This window comes from Macaca mulatta, chromosome 10 (assembly GCF_049350105.2).
Source record: "Macaca mulatta isolate MMU2019108-1 chromosome 10, T2T-MMU8v2.0, whole genome shotgun sequence".
Classification (NCBI taxonomy): domain Eukaryota; kingdom Metazoa; phylum Chordata; class Mammalia; order Primates; family Cercopithecidae; genus Macaca; species Macaca mulatta.
The window spans coordinates 17,638,525-17,655,670 of NC_133415.1; the positions used below are offsets into that span (position 1 = coordinate 17,638,525).

General features: G+C 45.7%; 1 protein-coding gene across 14 annotated transcripts in view; it reads left to right on the forward strand.

Annotated features, from left to right (window-relative positions):
- LARGE1 (LARGE xylosyl- and glucuronyltransferase 1) overlaps positions 1-17,146 on the forward strand; it is a 634,395-nt gene that overhangs the window by 25,759 nt on the left and 591,490 nt on the right. The window contains exon 1 of one of the 14 annotated variants that reach the window (XM_077948917.1): positions 16,529-16,653. The gene's annotated coding sequence lies outside the window, so the exon portion shown is untranslated. 14 annotated transcript variants of the gene reach the window in all.

The window sequence follows — 17,146 nt, forward strand, 5'->3', positions numbered from 1 at the left end:
AGAGCATTGCTTTCATTCTGAATACTGAGAGAGAACAAGTGAGTATCTAATTACGGAAAACTCAAACAGTGTAACTGAAAAAGACTCCTTTAAAATGCAGGAGCAGCAGCGAAAGTCAAGCACACCAGGGGTGGGAGCTGGGAGCGGAAGGGGTCAGCGTCGCTAGGGCCTCAGTAGATGGAGTGCTACGGACACTGTGAAGTTTGCACGTTCTAGCAAGATGACGGCATCATTGAGGGAGAGATGGTGCTAACAATTAGGACGTTGCTCTCAGTCACCCGGGCACCCTTTACTTTCCTATGCCTCTGTCAAAAGTTTTAACAGGCTCCCAAGCCACTGGACCCCAGTACACGGTATACTTTGGCCTCAGATGTGCCCCTGGTACCGTAAGATCCAGCAGTTCTACTGCTGAGTATATACCCAAAAGAGTTGAAGGCACAGTTCTAAAGAGATAGTTGCATACCCATGTTCATAGCAGTGTCATTCACAGTAGCCAAAATGTGGAAGCCACTCAAGTGTTCATCAATGGAAAGGCTAAACACCATGTGGTATAGACATACAATGGAATATTATTCAGCCTTAAAAAGGAAGGAAATCCTGTCACATGCGACAACATGGATGAACTTTGAGGACATGATGCTGAGTTAAATGAGTCAGTCATTAAAAAGATAAATATATATCATTCCACTTCTGTAAAGTCCCTACAGTAGTCAAATTTGTAGAAACAGAAAGTAAAATGGTGACTTCCAGGGACTAGGGGAGGGAGAGAATTGGGAGTGAGCTTTTAAGGCGGACGGAGTTTCAGTTTGGGAAGATGAAACAGTTCTGGAGGTGGGCGTTGGTAATGGTTACACAAAAATATGAATGTGATTCTACTGAACTGTTCCCTTAAAAATGGGTAAAATTGTTAGTTTTATGTGAAGTGTATTTTACTACAGTGAAATAAGGTATCTTTGGCAGGCAGACTCTAAGTTGGCCCTCATGATCCTCACCTTCTGATGTGTTCTTGTGTAGTCCCTTTCACTTGGGTGTGCAAGGGACTTGTGACTTGCTTCTAACAAGACCATAGCAGAGGCGAAGGATGTCACTTCTGTGATTACGTTTCCTTATATAAGACCCCATCTTTGTAGCAGACTTGCCCTAAAGGATTTCCTTCTTGGCTTGATGAAGTTGGCATGTTGGGGGAGCCCACGTGGCAAGGAACTGTGGGTGGCTTTGAGGAGCAGAGGGTGACCCCTGCTGACAGCCAGCAAGAAGGCAAGGACCTCAGGCACAAGGAGATGAATTCTGCCAGCACAGGAGGGAGGTTGCAGGTGGATTCGGCCCCAGAGCCCTTTGGGGACACCTTGGCTGTAGCCTTATGAGATACTTGAACCACAGACACAGCTAAGCCATGCTCAGGCTCACACTGAGCTATAGGAACTGTGAAATAATGAATGTGTGCTGTTTTGAGCCATCAACTTTGTGACAGTTTGTTACACAGCAATAGATAACTAATATGTAGCCTCCCAGGAGACCTGCCTGAGTCCATTCCATCCTAGTTTTCCACTCTGGTCACCTCAGGTCTACCATCTCCTTCTCTTGTCCTCTGTGAGTGGGCAGATGGCCTGCTTTTCTGTTTTCTGTTTATGCTCAAATGCATTCATTGTTAGAGCCAATTCGTCCTCCCTGTGCCTTCCTGCTCTCTCTGGTTTCCGGTTTGTGTGTCCCATCCACAGACTGAGGGTGCCATTTCTGCCCACCTCTGTACGGGTGTGCTCTCTTCCCCATCCCCCACAGCATCCCCACTTGCCTCTCCAGTATAAGGTTCATGACACAAAATACAGGTGATCAGTAATCAGATTTTCTAGGGTGGCTCTAATTTCAAATACTCTGCCCCATTTGTTATCCCCATAAACCATTAAACTGTCCCAGATATTCCACTTTGGTATATAAGCTCTTCCTGGACTGGCTCCCATATAACAAATGGAGAAGCACTGCTGCCATTTTTTGAGCATCTCCTGAATGTCAGATGCTTGATTCATGATTCTCATTGTGTTATCCCAACAGCCTGATGAAGTGGCTGTCATGGTGCTTGACTTACAGAGGAGCACACTAAGACCAAATGAGGTTCATTTCCTTGTAGGAGGTCACACACATGTGACTTGCTTCTAGTTCTCTAGGGAGCTCTCTAGGTCACATGTGTGACCTCAGACCAGGTATGGGTCCAGACGAGGATGAGAACTCCAAAGCCCAGTCCTAACTTGCCTGGGGCCACTGCCTCGGAAGAGCACAGTAGTGTTTCTGCCAGCTCCCATGTCCCAGTTTTGTTTGAAAAATAGAGTTGCTGCACATGGAGGCTACTCAGAGTTTTCTGATAATTCATTCTGAGGGACAGCAGTGGGACAGTGTTGGGTAGGGGACACAACTAAAGCCTCAAATTGAAATAAGGAGAGGAGACAAGGGGGTCAGGAATAAGGTTACAGCTGGGGTAGCCACGCTAGTGAGTGGAGTAGGGGTCCACAGTGGATCTCACTTAGGATGTGTAATGGAATTCTCTGGAAAGCTTTAACTGGTGCTGATGTCTGGGATCCACCCCTAGAAATAGTGATTTTAATGGTTTGTGATGCATCCTGGGGACCAGGATCAAAAACTCCCCAGGAGATCTGCATAGGTGGCCAAGATTTAGAACACTGGGAAGGAGGCCTCCATATGGTACAGGCTGAGGAGGAAGTAGAGAAGACACAGCCTTAGGATAAGGGCGGGGCTCGGACCCACAGCGCAACCTCCCTCGCCATCTAGAGGGTGACCCTGAGTGCTCACGGGGTCATCCTCCAGATGGGGAGGGGAGTTGACCCTTAGAGCATCCAGGTCTTCAGGGCCGGGAGCCCAGTTTGGGGACCCAGTGAGGCCTGCTCGTGCTTCTCCTGTGGAATTGATAGATTTCCCGCATCTTCAGTGCCTTCAATGCACTTCCTATTCAACATGTAGTGAAAGGGGTAGAGGTGCCCTGTGAGACTTGTGACATTCAGTGGGCCTTAATAATATGCACGCGGCTGGGCGCGGTGGCTCAAGCCTGTAATCCCAGCACTTTGGGAGGCCGAGACGGGCGGATCACGAGGTCAGGAGATCGAGACCATCCTGGCTAACATGGTGAAACCCCGTCTCTACTAAAAAATACAAAAAACTAGCCGGGCGAGGTAGCGGGCGCCTGTAGTCCCAGCTACTCGGGAGGCTGAGGCAGGAGAATGGCGTAAACCCCGGAGGTGGAGCTTGCAGTGAGCTGAGATCGCGCCACTGCACTCCAGCCTGGGCGACAGAGGGAGACTCCATCTCCAAAAAAAAAATAAATAATAATAATATGCACGCATGGACTGCCTTTTGTCATTGCTTAGAGTTCATGGTTAAACGTGGGATTTGTGGTGTTCCCATGTGACCTGAATACCACTCGATGAGAGGGATTAGATTGCAAACACCTTGTGGGTGGGGACACAATATTTGTGTCTGCTAGAATGAGTGATGTGATGGTTTACCTGTACCACTTAAATTAATGATTGATTTCAACAGCTTTAGAAAGTTGAAGCACAGAAGCCTTAAGGTCATTTACGGAGGTGAAACACTTGGTAATTTTCACCGTATTTAAATTTGTGGCTCTCCGATAACGCCACCCTTGCCTTCTTTACCCTGCTCTGTTTTTTCCCTGTAGCATCACCATTTGTTAATATGCTGTGCGTTTATCTGAATGTGAGCTGATGATGATGGCAGGGTTTCTCTCTTTTTGTGTCTCAGGCATAGAGGACTCTCAATAAATATTTGTTGAGTGAATGGAGTAAATGGTGGCCTCTACTAGTGTTAGTGGATCCAGAAAGGACATAGAATAGTTTAAGATTTATTCCTTGGTTGAGTTCCAGGAGGAACTGCAGGATTTACTGGGGTGGTGGGAAGAGGAAGGGGGACAGTGCTGTGGATACGTTTTGTTTTACCTACCCTTTTGGAGCTGGTGTATTCTTTCTCAATTAAAATGTATTTTCTTTAGCAGTTACTTTGTAATGGAAGATGACACTTCTGCCAGTTTTAGTCTTTTATGTCTTCTAAACCGAGTCCTTTCCTCCCGCTGTGGCTTCAATAATGCATCGTTTCATAAGTTCGCAGAATTTAATGTGCTTCTGCCGAACTCCTAGTCTCAGCTAGATAGTTAAATGTAAATTAACCACTGTAGGTTGGATTCAAAGTCACCTATTCACCTTCTCCCTTTATATCCCCTTCCCTCACTCCACATATGCCAAGCAGTGTTGCATTTTTCTTTTTTGAGAAATAGGGCATGATGTGTGCCTGCACACGGGCTCTTGTGTGTGAAAGGGAATATTTATTTCTTTCATAATCGGAGATCCATGAAAAAATAACACTGTGAACATACAAATTTTTGAAATGCTGCCTCTTCCACTAAAGTACAGTGGAGTCTAGGGACCTGTAGCAAACTAATATTTAACGAGGGTGCCACTGTTGTACCACCTTTAGAATTCACAGTGGCTGCTAGTGAAACTGGCATGTGTCTTGACCAGGCTGTGAAATATAGTCAGTCTTCTTTCATTTATTCATTTGTTCATTTATTCAGAGCCAGATGATCATTTTATATGCATGAAGCACCTGAGTGGTGGATGTGATAGGCTGATTGCATTCATGGCCTCAAATCTTCACACCTTTCTGAATTCCTACCCAGCTCCTTTGACTTTCGACTTTGAGTTTCACCACGTGACTTGCTTTGGCCTGAAGTATGAGGTGGAGGGGATGGTATGCCAGTTTTAAGCCTATGCCTTAAAAGATCTTGAGCATTTCTGCTTTTTTGTGTGTCCCTGCCTTGGCCACAAAAAGTGTGCCCTGCCAGCTGCTGGTCAGAAGAGGGGTAGGAAAGGGGAGCAGAGACACGCAGCCAATTCATGGGCCGTCAGTGAGATACCAAGCCCAGTCTAGATCAGCCAAGTCCCAGCTGACCTGCAGGTGCATGACTGGAGATAAGTGATCATTACCTCAAGACACTGGTTTTGGGATGATTCATTAGGTAGCATTATTATGCAACGAATGACTGATGTGGTGGGTTACTAATGTGATTCAGACATGAATCCTGTTTGAAAGAAGCTTTATAGTTTTGCGAGGGTGGTGAGAAGGCCAGGACAAGATTGTGAACTCTCGTACATGGTCGAGAAGGTACGAAAAGTCTTAAGAAAGGACCTGTGGTGGGAACGGCTTTTGAGGAGGCATTTTTAGATGATGTTGTCGAAGTTGAGAATAGAGAAACTATTAGACTAGGATCCTATCCGACTAGGATCCTATCCGACTAGGATTGTGAGTTCAAAATACGTGATATTTCAAAGTCGATTTCATCACAGCCAATGCATCGATGCCAACTTTCCATTAAATTTCTATTGACTTTGGATGAACCCAAACCAGACTCTTACAACTTAAAGCTAAGTTGCTGTCAGAGAACATTTCCTTTTGAAAATAGCCAACATTTACATTGCTTATCACAAAGAATTTTACCCTGCATGTATTTGGTCTCTGTACTGTGTGCCAGGAATGTGTTTGCTAAGCATTTTATAGTTATGATCTCATGTAATCCTCCTCATCGTCTTAAGAGTTGCAGGTACTAATGTTGGGTCAATTTCCCAGGTAAATTAACCAAGCCAGAGAAGGGTAAGTTACTTGCTAAGGTCATGCAGTAACATCATATTCTCATTCTTCTTCCTGCACCTGTCTCTCCTACTAGGATGGCATCCTCTCAGTACTGTATTTAAATTTTTATTTATTTATTTTTTTTTTGTGGCTAGCACATAGCATGGTGCCTTGCACATAGTAGTTGCTCAAAAAGATGTTTTTGTTCAACAAAAAGTGAATAAATCTTTTAAAAAGGAATAATGGCTTCTTCCATGTCCATATGGAAGTCATAGCCGGTAAGGAAATGAATTTCTGGACTAATTGCTGTAAAACAAAGGGGCAAGTTTAGCGGTGGAGATATTGGAAATTTTTATAGGCATTTGGTAGAGCACAGAGGAGAGCCTCTTGATTCAGCCTCGAAAGATAATGTTTCTGGAACTGGTGAACTCTGAAATGAGTCTCAAATGAGGGATCTGAATGAGGCAAGGGGGAAGCAAGGGGCCTGCCTGTTGAGGAGACGAGAGTTTGCAGAACCATATACAGCTTCCCATATGCACAGAACCATATGGAGCCCAGGGTAGCTTCGGGGACAGGTAGGTGCTCAGTTGTAAATGTTTGTTGTTGTGAGCTGTTGCATGCCTTGGCACGAGGGCAGTAAATCTCTGAGCAGCTATGCCCAGTAAACCATAAACACTTGAGTCTCTATAGTCTCATAACCTCTTGTTTCCACCTGCCTAATGCTTGTTGCTTTAGGGAAACTGAGGCAGCACACCCCCCCCTACCCCGCCCCATCCCCACCCCAAAATTATGACCCACTCTGTCCTAAAGAAGCTGAGGAATTGTTGCCTATGAGGGCTGGCTTATCACGAAGGTCATGGTCCTTTTGAATAGATCTGGAAATTTTACAGATGTAAAATACATTGGAAATAGCTTGTTGTAGTTTAAACCTTGACAGCATTATGTGCAGTGATTCTTGGTTGTTGAAACAGTTTTTTGATGATTCTCAACTTGACTCAGACTCCGGCACGTACCTGTGAGATTTTGGTGAAGTTCTGTTGCAGCATTTTGAGCCTCAGTTTTTTTCATTTCTTGCAGCTTTTTGAGCCTCAGTTTTTTCAATTGTGAAACAGAGATAAAATATGCCTCCTAGAATTGCCGTGCGGGTTAATTTGAAAAAAATAAGAAAAAAAGCTCATTTTTTTTTTTAAAGCACCAGCTACTGTGCCAAGCACTCTTTTTAGCCTCTATATGAATGAATTCATTTGACATTTTAAATCCTCACAGAAAACCCTAAGATGGAACAAACAGGAGTGTGAGCCCCGCCTTGCATCTGAGGCATTGTGGAGTTTGGTAACTTGCTTAGGGTTACAGAGCTGAGTAGGGGAGAAACTAGGATTTGAACACCAGAATTATTAACTTAACCCTGAAGCTATAGTAGCTGTGTTCCTAGAATGTGGCAGGTGCACACGGGTCGCTAGTTCCCCTCTGTCTTCAGACCACTGTCATTGCTCTTTCCCAGAGCTGAAGAACCAGTGGGCCAGCTGGGCTGGGAGGGCTTGGCAGGGCCCTGGCCTGGCTCCCCGCTTATGCGGGGGCAGAAACCTGGGGCCTCCCATTCAGCACTGACATGGCTGGTAGTTTGTATTTGTCTGTATGTTCCTCATCTGTCTATCCTATGAGGTTTCGCACTACACAAGGGCGGGGGCCTTTTCCGTTTTCCTGGTTCACATTGTGTTTCTGGCACCGAGCTTCATATCCTTCCCTCACTGAACACTCAGAAAATCATGAATGAATGAATACATTTTCATTCACTTCTCCCCTCCCCTATATTCTCATCACTCCAGACCACTCTCCCTTCAAGACCTGGTTCAAATGACCCCATCCCCTTGTAGGTGCCTCCGTGAGTATTGCCTGCGTTTCCTTTGTTTCCTGCCCATGAGCCCCCCTGGGACCCCTGCAAACACCAGACCCAGAGCCTGCCTCCCCATGTTGGGTGTTCCCAATCAGTGGTCTTGGCGTGAGTTGATTGAACAGAGTCCCTGTTTGAGAAGAGCCCGACTTATGCCTCTGCTAGACTTTAGAAGGGACCAAGAATGAAAGATCTATTTAAGGAAACCATTTTGCAAAATTTCCAGATATGTATTATTCCAGCTCCAGAATCTCAAACTTATGAATGGATGGGCTCCAAAAGACACACGTTCTTTTCTCTCATTGAAAAAGATGTCATAAATGGCGCTAAGAAATGCTGCCGGTGTGCAGAAGTCTGCCTAGCCCAGGAGGGAGCTTCCTGGACCTTTGCCACGAAAATTGTCAGACAGATGCACTTGCAAACCTGACAATTAAAACGGAAGACAATACAGTAGAATAAGAATCTTTTTCATTTCTATTGAGTGAGGGGGCTTGAGAAAAATCTCACGAAATTAAAAGGAGAATGAAGACGCTTCTGAAGGGAGCTTGGTAAGAATTTTAGGGGCAGGTGGCATCTGTTATTTATTGTGCAAATTTTGATTTCAGATTACAGTATGTGCTTTCTTTTGGGGAAGTGAGGTGATATCCTGCTTTAGGGTCAGGCACATGTTGATTTACGTCAGGAACTTAAATGTGTAACTGACTTTAAGTAAGTTACTCAAAAACCACCCGTCTCCTCGTCTCTAAAGGGGATGAAGTATTTTACAAGACCCGTGAGTGTTGTATGAAGATATATTTGTTTTTTGTTTTGTTACCGAGACGAAGTCTTGACCTGTTGCTCAGGCTGGAGTGCAGTGGTGCGATCTCGGCTCTCTGCAGCCTCTGCCTTCTGGGTTCAAGTGATTCTTGTGCTTCACCCTCCCGAGTAGCTGGGATTACAGGCACACACCACCACGCTTGGCTAATTTTTTGTATTTTTAGTAGAGATGGGGTTTCGCCATGTTGCCCAGACTGGTTTCTAAGTCCTGATCTCAGGTGATCCACCCACCTCATCCTCCCAAAGTGCTGGGATTACAGGGGTGAGCCACCGCACCCGGCCTGTGTGAGGATATGTTCGAAGGTGCTTTGTAGGTAGTTGGGGCTCCATAAATGTTACCCAGCTCCCCTGTGTGTGATACGAATACTCTTTATCACGAGCTTTATTAGCACAGTTGTCCACCATGTCCACATCTTTTCTTGGTTGGAAGGGAAATGGAAGGGCATTTGCAAATGCAGAAGGAAGGGATTTTCTTGAGGTCATAAAAGATGGTGACAAAATGGAAGGGAGGAAGGAGTTTGTTTCTCAAACAGTGTTCCTTCATGGGCCCATGGATGTTCTGTAAGACTTTTTTTTTATTACTTTTTTTTTCATTTAGTTTAATAAAAATTGACATTTTGATGTCATCTAAAATTAATATAAGCATCTTCTGGGTCATGAATGTGACCACTTATAACCAAATACTGGCCCTGGCTTTGTACCAGTGAGGCATTGCTTTGGTACAAAGTGGTGCCTCTTCAATTGAAGAAAGAGAAGGAAGTGCAGAGGGGCCTGACTGGAACGGGAGCATTGGTGGTCCTACAGTGCTGTCCACGTTGGGAAGGAGCGACGGAATGAGCTCCATGCACAGGGTGGGGCCGCCATCTTCAGGAGAACCTGGCCAGCCTGAGCAAAGCGGACCCTACTCCCCCTGGGAAGTGGTGGTTTAGATCAGGGGAATAGAAACAAGCGTATGTTGCGTCCACTGAAGCTTGCGTTGGCATTGATCTTCAAAAAGAACCTTGGAAGTTTGTTTTGATTTCATGATTGTTTTAGAGCAAAAATCGTAGGCATGAGAACCTTGTCCTAGTCTGTTCAGGCTGCTGAAGTAAAAATACCATCAACTAGGTGACTTTTTTTTTTTTTTTTTTTGTGAGATGGAATCTTGCTCTTGTCACCCAGGCTGGAGTGCAACGGCACGATCTCAGCTCACCGCAACCTCCACTTCCGGGTTCAAGCAATTCTCCTGCCTCAACCTCCCGAGGCACCCACCACCACGCCTGGCTGATTTTTGTATTTGTAGTAGAGACAGGGTTTCACCATGTTGGTTAGGCTGATCTCAAGCTCCTAACCTCAGGTTATCCACCTGCCTCGGCCTCCCAAAGTGCCAGGATTACAGCTGTGAGCCACTGCGCCCGGCCGGGTGACTTTTAAATAACACAAGCTTATGCATTCCAGTGCTGGAATGTGGGAATTCCAAGATCAGGATACCAGCAGATTCAGCACCTGCTGAGGGCCTGCTGTCTCTTGGCCTTCTCATTGTGTCTCCACCTGAAAGGAGAGGCAAGGGAGCTCTCTGGTGTTTCTGTTTTAATGGCAGTAATCCCATTCTCGAAGACTCCACCTTCATGGTGTGAATACCTCCCAAAGGAGCCACCTTCTAATAATACCATCACATTGTGGGGTAGGATTTTGACAAAGCAATTTCTGGGGGGACATAGGTATTCAGACCACAGCAGACCTCATTCGGTGTTCACGTGCTGTTCTTTTCACTTGGAATTCTGTTTCCTTCACTTCCCCACCCCAGCCTTGATAACCCCTGCTCTGACCCGGGTCTCTGTTTTATTAGCGCTTTTTCAGCCTTCTCTCACCACCTCGCCCAGGTCAAAACTTGCCTTCTGTATTTGTAAAGCCCTGCAGGGCACTTTTCCCAGTTGACTTTAAAGGCTTTTATGGGATGTTCACATTCCTTTCTTTCTTCCCTGCTGGACTGGAAGCTTCACGAGAGCCAGGAATGTCTTTTTATCATTTTCCTTGCCACTGTGTCCTGCAGTGGTGAGTGCAGTACCTGGTACTTGGTGCTCAATAAACATTTACTATACAAATACTTTTTTAATTTTAATGTCTTAGATGTTTTTCTTTTCTTTCTCCCCTCCCTTCCCCTCCCCTCCCCTTCCCTCCCTTCCTTCCTTCCTTCCTTTTTTTTTCTTTTTTTGGGCAGAATCTCACTCTGTTGTCCAGGTGCATGATCTTGGCTCACTGCAACCTCCTGAGTTCAAGCAATTCTCCTGCCTCAGCCCCCTAAATAGCTGGGATTACAGGCATGGGCCACCATGTCCTGCTAATTTTTCTATTTTTAGTAGAGACGGGGTTTCGTCATGATGGCCAGGCTGGTCTTGAACTCCTGGCTTAAGTGATTCACCCGCCTTGGCCTCCCAAAGTGCTGGGATTACAGGCATGAGCCACGGTGCCCAGCCCACTTAAATGTTTAAATAACATAGGAATAAAAACAATTTAAGCCCAAACTAGATTCTCTGCCAGTTTCTTTTCTGTAAATGTGCCCCCTAGTCATACAAGTCCCAGGAACATCCTGTAGGAGGGCTGGAGGACCTAAGCAGGAAGTGTCTGAGCCCCCAAGTGTAGGAGAGGAAAATGGGAAGTGGGACTTTATTGGGTCCTTACTGAGCACCAGGGAGCAGGATTGCTGTGGGCTGGCTTCCATGGATCTAGCCTGCATCTCAGCTTGGCTGCGTGGTTACCTGAGATGCTGACAGGGGGAAGTTCTAATTCAGCGATACCCTTCCTGGGGCTCACATATTTTATTTTATTTTATTTTATTTTATTTTATTTTATTTTATTTTATTTTATTTATTTATTGACCAGAGTCTCACTCTGTCACCCAGGCTGGAGTGCTGTGGCATGATCTCGGCTCACTGCAATCTCTGCCTCCCAGTTTCAAGCAATTCTCATACTCCAGTTTCCCCAGTAACTGGGATTATAGGAACGCCACCACGCCTGGCTAATTTTTGTATTTTTTGGTAGGGATGGAGTTTTGCCATGTTGGCCAGGCTGGTCTCGAACTCCTGGCCTTAAGTGATCCACCTGCCTCGGCCTCCCAAAATGTTAGGATTATAGGTATGAGTCACCATGCCAGGCCACATCTTTTATGACATTTTATGAGAAACCTGGGCTCCAGCGGAAGGTGAATAGGAAGTTGTAGCGTGGGTGTTTCATCTGGAGGGTAGCTGAGCTGCTTCTACCTGCAGTGAGACCTATGAATGGGTGTCACTCACTAGTTTTCATTATAATTCTTTGTTTTAATAGCCTTTCAGAGTCTATAAATCATAGTAACAAGCTTCGTATTGCTCTGTCAATTTCAGTAGTTCCTTAAGGCAGCCTTATGATGTTGATATGACATAAACATTCCTATTTTTGCAGATGAACAGACCGAGGTTTAGGGGGATTGGTGTGAACTTGGGGCTTGGGACTTCACGTGTATTTAGCCATCTGAAGTACTGGTGTGTATCCCAGTTCTACTCCTGGGATGAAGTCTTAGAGGCTGGAGTTGGAGCTGCCCCCTCCACAGAGGGTTGGCTAAGATATCAGCTTGAAATAAAGTGGCTCAGTAGCAATGTAATTATATTTTCAGCAACTTAAAAAGCGATCGAGTCATTGGTATTAGGAAGTGTGGGATCGCCTGTGGAACACACACCCTTGTGCCATGTAAACCTAGGTTTGAAAGCGAGGGCTGTCACCTCCTGGCTCGTGTCGATTACTTATCAGATGAGCCTTAGTTTCTTCATGGGCAAAATGAGGATGATAATGTTTAATCAGAGCGTTAGGATGAAGTGAGTTATCATTTAAAAACTGCCTAACTCAGCATTTAAACAAGTTCCAGTAATTGTTCGTATTCTTCTGAAGATTTTACCTGCCCTTTTACTAATTTTTTTCCCCCCTGGAAAGCCTCACAAATACATGTGCTATTGGTGCCATCATGGGCTCAGGGTGACTCCGCCTTTGTGTGCTTGGCAGGCATCTCAGAAGCTGCAGGAAGCTTGGGCTTCAGAGAACAGGAGGGGAGGTTGATTTGTGCCATCAGGAAACCTAGGGTCGCTCCTGTCATTGTCCTTTGCAGACAAAGGTTGACTTTTGGAGTAAGTGCATGCATGCCACTAAGAGGGTGATTTGCAGGAGGTGGAGGATTTCCTTCCCTGGGCAGGCAGATTAAAGGCGGGGTTGCCGGCCCTCCGCAGTGCAAGCGGTGACCTCGAGAATCTGGCAGCTCCGCGGGATGGTGGCATCTGGCCTTTCAGGGCCTCCCCAATCTGGTCTTGCCCGGTCTCCCACAGATTCCCTGCATAGTTGTGACATTCCAGCCAAACTGACAGTCCCTTGGATGTGGCACATGCCTTCCCATAGTCAGGCCCTTTGCGTGGGCTGGCACAATGTGGGGGCTGGCACAATGTGGGGGCCTCAGAAGAGAAGTGGGATTTGATAAGTGGGCTACTTCTCCCTCACTGACTCACCCTGAATGACAGCCGTGTGTGAAGAGCACACTCGTTAATGCCATCAGAGGAAAGAGGGTCAACGTACAGTGACCCAGGATAATGTTCCCTGCAAGCGTGCAATCGCTTTAAAGTCGTGTGTTCCCAGCTCGTGGATGGACAGCTGCAGTAATGATTCGTACACGGAGGAAGCTGGCATTGACTGAGGCCAGTTGCATGGCCTTGGTTTCTGCCCTGAATGAGCTGACATTCTTGTTGAAGGGGAGACAGGTGGTATGGTCAGTGGGCAGAGACCAGCCTGACTTGGATAGGGTCAAGTCTTTATTTTTCTCATTGATTCATCACACAACTGTTTATTGTGCGCTACTGTATATGAGGCACTGTTCTGAGTACTGTGGGACTGTTAGTAAACCAAGGGACACGAGTCCCTGCCTTCATGGAGTTTGTGTTCTGGCAGAGGGAGATAGACGAACACACAAAATAAGGAAAACATACTGTGTCTCCTGTGGTGGTAAATACTCGGAGAGAAGAAAATACAGAAAGGAGAGAGAGGGAGGGTGGAGTGTGTGTGTTGACAGGAGTGGGGTAGGGTTTGCGGTTTTAAAGAGGTTGGTCCAGGAGGGTGTGCAGAGGTAATTGGAGCAGATGCCTGAAGATGGCAAAGGAATGAGTCATGGGGCTTTCTGGGGAAGGAGCCGAGGCCCATGCCAGTGCAAAGGCCTTCAGGCCTTTCTTAATTGCCCATAGAGGGACCACAGAGGTAGAGGTAGATGAGTGTTGAGTATCAAAAAGAGCTGAGTTCAGCATTGAGTTAGATCTGGGGTCAGATTCTGGCCTTACCTTTGTTAGCCACTTGACCTTAGGCAAGGCACATCATCAGGTTCATGTTTAGTTTCTGCATCCATGAAGTTAACGTATTTATACATTGAGATGTAACATTTTCTCTGAAGAGCTGGGATTGAAAATTCCTTTGAGAAAGGAATTGCCTTTGTTTAGGAAAACAGTTTGGTAAGCTAGAACAGCATGTGCCAGATAGAAATACAACATAAGCTGGAAGGGAGCAAGCCCCTAGAAAAGTAGCGGGAGAGGGTGACAGAGAGGAACCCAATTGTTCTGGGTCTCCTGAGCACGGTGTGCATTGGAAGAGATAGGTGAGCTGATTCATGTTTATCAGGATTGCGAGGCTACTACTTGGTTGTGCATTGGCCCCAGGTAGCAAAGGTCAAAACAGGGAGACTTTGGAGGGCTGTACTTCAGGCAGGAGATGAGGGTGACTTGGGCCTGGGTGCAGTACTGGAAGGCTTTGAGAACTACATGAGTCTGGGTCTCTGTTGCTTGCATTCTCTGTGACCCTGGTTGAGTTGAGTTACTTTATCTTATTATACTTTAATTTTCTTGACTCTGCAATGGAAATAATAATACCGAAACTTTTGGGGAGGCTGCAAGCTGGTAGCCAAGCATCAGCCTGCTTGCAAAGCAGCGCTCCCCCACACTGTGGGTGCTGGAGGTGTGTGCATGGTCTTTTTCATCATATCTCACCAGAAGGGTCTTAAGCTGCCGAGGCTGAAATGTAAAGATAACAGCAGCTTCCTGCCGCACAGACTTCTCCGACATTGGCATCCGAGGATATCTTTAGAAATCTTCTAACCCATTCTTGGTTATTATTTGCCATCCAGGGCCCAAAGTGATGAATTTTCCCATTTTCGACATAATTCGTCCAGCTGTGTGTCATGTCTCATGGCCTCTTGGATCTGTGGAGAGATGGGGGTGATTTGTAGACCCACGTGAGGAAAATCGGATTATGGAGTGATTAATTAAAAGAGCGCTCCATCAGCCTATTGAAAACCCCATCATTTGGGGCTCGTGGAGTTCAAGTTAATCGTAGCAGAGGCAGGAGAACGGCAGGAGAAAATTAAGATTTCTGCCCATTTGTGTAAGCAGGGGATGCTTCCCTGTCGTCCCATGATCGAATCTCACGGGTTTCCTAGACATGCTGAGGTGAGGTAATTCAGTGCATCCCATTACTCTGTGGAATGTATGAAACTCTTATTTGCAAAATACCTTATTTGTAGTCTCAGTTGCCTTCTATGATAAAGATTAGCCTTGCTGTTCCAGTGTTACTGATGAGAGGCTGCCTTTCATCTTTGGTGTTTTTCCTAAGCTTTAACAATGCCCCCCTGCTGAGAGGTCTCCTGGCTGGCCTCTGCTTCCCTCCCCTGCCCCTTTATCCTGCCGAGCGGGGAACTGGATGGGGGGAGGAGGCGTCTTGGCATGATTTGGATGTAGCCTGCACTGACTTGAAACAGGCATTTCATTTGCCCCAGGTTACTGACCTTTTATCATTTCATAGAAGGCAAAGAGAATTGATAGTATTTGCTGGTGTGGCAAGGGTGTTAATACCTCATCTCCTCTATCAAAGTGCTGTTGGAGACTTTCATTGAGCCATGTTTGGCCATCCTGGTTACGGACTGCCCTGAGGGGTTTGCAGTGTTAGTCTGGTGTCTGGAGAACCAGCCCGGTGTGCCACTGTTTTCATATTCAGGCTCGTGAAGATGATCACTCACTTAAGGGTTCCTATTTCCTTAACCCTTTGTAGTGAGACATTGTAATTTGTTTCCTGAATCCCCGAGGCTTAACATGAGAGAAATATATTCTGTAGGTGGGTCTTTTTCAAAATAAGATCCATGGGTCTATACTTTGTATGTTTTAGGAGAGGGAACTATTTAAACAAAACTATTCCAATTGGGGTTTATATTTTGATGAATCTGAAAAACAGATGGCTGTGATTCTTTGCTGTGATAATTTGCCATGGAAACATATTTTCGTACGTGCCTTTTAACTACACTTCTCCTTTAAAAAGGGTCAAGTTATTACCCACATTTGAGAAAGCCAATTATAATTCTTATTTCTTTACCTTTCATTTCTCAAAATCCTTTCCAGGTGATGAGGTTTAGACCAGCCTTCCCTCACAGATGCTCACCTTTCCTCTGAGTCCTCCAGCTCTCCAAATGAGCAGGTGACTTCGCCTGGGCGATTTAGTGCAGGGACCTCTGGGGGCACCAGGGCCGCTACAGGCTTTGAGCAGGTTGCGTGTTGAGCTGGACAGTAAGCCGTGCAGCGTGTTGTGTGTGCAGAGCTTCTTTTGTGGCCCCAGGGGGGGCTGTAACTGTGTTCTGGAAACCTGGTACACAAGAAGGCATCTGGAACGTCAGACTCTCCATATGGGAGCCTGTCAGGGAATGTCATTGCGTTTTGGCCTAGCAGCGTCTGTGGCATCTTTATTGAAAGAAAAAAAAAAAATTGAAAAAGCTACTTATTAAGTAGAAGAGGACAATTTGGAAGAGGACGGTTTGGGAGAATAGCATTTATTCTTTGCAATCAGAAGGCGAAAAAGCACATTAACATAAATGCAAAGTATATTAAACATAAAATATATTCTAATAAAAAGTACATTCACGTGTAAAATGAATCTCGCTTCCGTCCCTCTGCTGCTGGGTTTGCTGTCCGCAGAATGGCACACGGCAAGGCAGGTGTGAGGGAGAAGCATTTACCTATGTTAATATATATGTCCAAAGTAAGAGGAGCAGAGGGAATGAAAAGATCCATATGATTTTTTTTTTTTCCCGGAATTTAAAGCAACATCTAGTTGACGATTCAGATGAAAGAAAGCATCTCAGTCCCTTATGACTGGGAGGTTTAGCAAAGCTTTCCCGGAGGAAAGAAAGCATTATTTGTGTGGGGTGGCTCTGCTTCGCTGAAATGACCAGAACGTGGTTGTTAAGTCTGGGAGGATGAGGCAGGCCACAGGATCAGGTAAGAGTGTACTCTTCAGGCCCCACCTGGCAGAGAGTGGGCATGACTTGTGCACTGGTAAGGTCTGGGCCTTATCTCTGTCTCTTCTGGCTGTGGACTATAGTACATTTCTCCGTTAAGCCTCAGTTTCCTTCTCTGAATGCTGGCATGGTAACGGCAGTCTTGCAGGATTGTTAGAATGTTCAAATGAGAAAGTATATCATAGTTTGCTCTGCTGTTTGCTCCATAGAAGCTGCAGCTGGTTGAGATTTTGGTCAAGACCTTTCTTTCGTCTGATCTGACTTGAGCCCAAATATTTGGAAAAATGTGGCAATCATGCTGGGACCAAAAGGCCGTGGGATTCTGGCTTTTCCTTCAGCTTAAACCTGTTTTATTGGCCTTCCGGAAACGCTTGCAGAAATAAGAGCATGTTGACGTGGGTGGACACCATTTGGAGTGCTTGATTAACTCAGCAATTAATAAAAATGGAGAGGTGACAATCGGTGTTACCAAG